At 45.8% G+C, this 4,494-nt stretch overlaps 1 pseudogene; it reads right to left on the bottom strand.

Annotated features, from left to right (window-relative positions):
* Positions 1-4,146: 4,146 nt before the first annotated feature.
* LOC126263852 (5S ribosomal RNA) lies at positions 4,147-4,263 on the bottom strand (annotated as a pseudogene).
* Positions 4,264-4,494: the final 231 nt, after the last annotated feature.

The raw sequence follows: 4,494 nt of genomic DNA, 5'->3' as shown, positions 1-4,494 counted from the left end.
TCGGAGATTTTCTCCGCTCAGGGACTGGGTGTTGTGTTGTCCTAATTCATCATCATTTCATCCCCATCGACGCGCAAGTCGCCGAAGTGGCGTCAAATCGAAAGACTTGCACCAGGCGAATGGTCTACCCGACGGGAGGCCCTCGTCACACGACATTTCATTTCATTTTTTGCCTCTAAAATCGTCACCGACGATTGTCTGGTTAAAGGCATATGCGACACTCATCGGTGAAGAGAACTTGATGCCAATCCTGACCGGCCCATTCGGCATGTTGTTGGACCCATCTGCACCGCGCTGCATGGTGTCGTGGTTAGAAAGATGGACCTCGCCATGGACGTCGGGAGTGAAGTTGTGCATCATGCAGAATATTGGGCACAGTTTGAGTCGTAACACGACGTCCTGTGGCTGCACGAAAAGCATTATTCAACAGGGTGGCGTTGCTGTTAGGGTTCAAAAAATGCTTCAAATGGCTCTGAGCACTATGGGACTTAACATCTGCGGTCATCAGTCCCCTAGAACTTAGAACTACTTAAACCTAACTAACCTAAGGACATCACACACATCCATGCCCAAGGCAGGATTCGAACCTGCGACCGTAGCGGTCCCGCGGTTCCAGACTGAAGCGCCTAGAACCGCACGGCCACACCGGCCGGCTGTTAGGGTTCCTCCGAGCCATAATCCATAGATAGCAGCCTCTGGGTGGCCTGCGCGAGGCATGTCATCGACTGTTCCTGTCTCTCTGTATCTCCTCCATGTCCGAACAACATCGCTTTGGTTCACTCCGAGACGTCTGGATGCTTCCCTTGTTGAGAGCCCTTTTTAGTACAAAGTAACAATGCGGACGCGATCGAAATTCGATATTGACCCTCTAGGCATGGTTGAACTACAGACAAAGCGAGCCGTGTACCTTCTTCCTGGTGGAATGACTGGAACTGATCGGCTGTCGGATCCTCTCCGTCTAATAGGCGTTGCTGATGCTTGGTTGTTTACGTCTTTGGGCGGGTTTAGTGACATACCTGAACAGTCTCAGTGATACGACATCCACTGTCAACATCTATCTTCAGGAGTTCTGAGAACCTGGGTGATGCAAAAATTTTCTGATGTGTGTAAATATCCCGTCACCCGGCTTGTAAGTGATGTGGGCTGTCTGCCCACATTACAAAGCTTGGCTATTTTTTTCCTGACCTAGTTTCAAATTTGTCTTTGCTCCCTTCCAGTTTTCACGGATTTTTACAGTGTCTATCTCATCTGGTAATAAATCATTCAGAGACAATGCGTTAGAGAGAGGCGAATTTAGTTTAAGAAAAAACTTCAATATATTACATGTAATTTGAAGGTGGAGAGGAGAAGAAAGGAAAGGAAAGGGATCGGATCATTAAACCAGCTGCATTGGGACACTACACAGAGTCGGCGGCGACGAGAGAAAATGTGTCCGGGACCAGGTTAAGAACCCGGGATATATTGCTTACTAGGTAGCTGCTTTAACCACTGCGTCATCCGGGATACAGCGTTATCGCAGCTGAGCAGACTACCTATGCACACCTCAAGGCCGCTCCACAGTCCCATCGAAGGCCACCTTTCTGCTGTACCTGTCCATTTCCTCCATGTTCGCTATTCTGTGATTGCCACAGGAGGTCTAACGTATTTGTGCATCCGTACTGAAGAGGGTGGATCCATTGCCCAGTTATATAATCGAGGAGCATCAAGTTCACCGAGTATTTTTTGTGTCTCACGAACATCCGTGTTGGAAGTGTAGTTCAGCAAAGAAAGTGAATTTCCCACTTAGTGTGATCATCATCGTGAAACGCAGTGAGTGCTGTGCGTAAGTTTCTCTTCACAAGCTTAACAAGTGAGTGTTTTGGGGAATATGGAGTTCTCATGGCATGGCCTATATTCATTTCGAAATTAAAATTACTGAAGCTAGCCGATGTGAAAACTGTGGCATTGTCTGATACTAATTTCTACACGGTCCAAATGTACCAACGGTCGTCAACGCAGTAGAGTTCCTAGTGGGAATAGCCCATAAAAACACATTCATGTGTCCATGCAAATTGACACGATCGTGGAAATGGGCCAATGTAATCAATATACATTTTTTGCATCGGCACTTGTGAAGCGTTCTAGGTCAGCAAACCTTGGCGGGTGTGGAGAGTAGGCTTAGCTAAAGAACACACTTTACATGATTGACATAGTTTCCTAATTTCCTTGTCGATATCTTTCCAACTAAAGTTTTCACGAAACTTCATTCTCGTTATGTAATTGCCCAGTTGGACACACATGGACTTCCCGTGATAGTATTAGAATAGACATGGAACGAGTTCCGATGGTAATACCGTCTTGTCTCCGCTACATCCGTGAAGTGGGCAACACAGGATATTAAAACATATGGTCTTACAGTCTCACTCTCATTGGAGACAGCTCTGAAGCCCCATCTTGCCACTCTGTTACATCCTTGAAAAGCAGAGGAAGCCTCGTCAATCTAGGACACACTAACTCGTCTGGCTCTATTTTAATGTTCTGAACTTGTCACTCTTGCATAAATTCGCCCTCATTTTCCTCATAAAACTTATGGCTAAGGCTGTGGATTACTATATTTTCATTTAAGCGTCTATGTGTAGCTTTAAATTGAGAAGATGAGATCTTTATTGCCCATACATTTTCTGTTACACGTATGTATTTAACTCTGAACTGTAGCCTGAGACGCTAATTGCCCATTTGGCGATACGCCCATTGCGCCTTTGCCATTGGAGCACTCACCAACTAAGTCTTTGGCTCAGTTTCACGCTGGAACATGCACTGCTCCATATGTATCTCCACCTTCGAACAATATCGTGGATGTACCCAACGCTTTTCGTAAGTTTTCCTGAAGGAAAACTATCTTTTTAAGTGCCGTACAGAACTTTAAATAGAGAGGTATGTAAATCTGTTATGTTGCAAGTATGAGTAGGCAATGAGGGTGCATGAATTTTGTCCTTTTTATTATATTTATTCTTTAATTCAATAATCTTCTTTCTACTTCTCTAGTTGCAATAACCTTACCTCGAGGCAGAGCAGACTTGGCCAGAGGTGAGAGAGAAGACAGGTCTCAAACTGAGCGGCCACGAACAGCACGCTCTCGAGTTCCAGATAAATGTCTTTACAACAGCTGTCGCGGCTAGAAAGCCGCAAGGGCGGCACTGCCGCTCAGACATTCACTACGGTTTTCACAAAGGGCCACCTTTCGTGAACGATTGGGCGTAAAAAATCGTTTTTGCCCCTGAAATCTACAATAGGCTTCAGACCCGGCCAATACATGTAATAAGCTTTTCGTCGGCATTTTCCTGCACTGCAGGGTGGAAAGACCCTCACACCCCACTGGGTTGGTGGCTCTCTTGGAAGTCAAAATCTGAGAATTTTAGTAAAGTGAAAGTATAATTTCTCCTCCATGATTTTACTCTTTTTACAGAAACTACGAACAGAGCGAGAGAATGCTGTGACTTAAGCAGTATGTAGAAAGAAATATCATGTTTGGCTTAAACGCCATGATGTCAGAGGGATCGCGGGGGAAGCTTCCCTGGCAAGCATAAAATGTAACATTTGGAACTGGGCAAAACTTTTATTTCCATTTTGTAATAGAGACTCACTGCACTGTACCCTGGAGTGTGGTTGGGAAAGGCATACAAGAAATAAGGGAAAAAGGGGGAACGCAAAGCTTTGTAATTTTCAACCAGAGAACTTGGCGTCACTTCTATTTTCTGATTTTTTGAGTCACGCTGATTGCTTCACAAGAGTAAGAAGCACCTGGCAACGAAGACTAGGTGCCTCCGCTTGGCGATCAGCAAGTGCAGACCACCACACAGCCAAGTCTATGGTTTTCTCTTTAACCTTCAGTTCTGACAGACTAAACTCCGCTAAGAACTGTAAGGTTTGAGAGACTTCTAGTTATGATCACACAAAATGGAAAATCACTCCGTCTTCAGGCCACAAGTGGCCCATCGGGACCATCCGACCGCCGTGTCATCCTCAGATGAGGAAGCAGATAGGAGGGGCATGTGGTCAGCACACCGTTCTCCCCGTCGTTATGGTGGTTTTCAGTGACCGGAGCCGCTACTATTCGGTCGAGTAGATCCTCAATTGGCATCACGAGGCTGAGTACACCCCGAAAAATAGCAACAGCGCATGGCGGCCGGATGGTCACCCATCCAAATGCCAGCCACGCCCGACAGCGCTTAACTTCGGTGATCTGACGGGAACCGGTGTATCCACTGCGGCAAGGCCGTTGCCATACAAAATGGAAAGGACTTAACAAAAATTTTCGTTTGCTGATCCGTGTTAGGGGAGCTTTGGCTCTAAGTGCGGGTTTATTCAAGAGCTTCACTCAGGATCACATGTTACACCATTCCGTTTGTTTTGAATTTTACGCAAGTCTAAAGGTAGGTTTTCCTCTCTCTTTGGACGCATACCACCACCCTCTTTAACTTAAAACAGGATAGCATTTTTCCAAAAATTTTTTCA

Source organism: Schistocerca nitens, chromosome 6, assembly GCF_023898315.1.
Source record: "Schistocerca nitens isolate TAMUIC-IGC-003100 chromosome 6, iqSchNite1.1, whole genome shotgun sequence".
Taxonomy (NCBI): Eukaryota; Metazoa; Arthropoda; class Insecta; order Orthoptera; family Acrididae; genus Schistocerca; species Schistocerca nitens.
The sequence above is the reverse complement of the archived record's forward strand: the minus strand, read 5'-3'. Positions and strand labels throughout refer to the sequence as shown.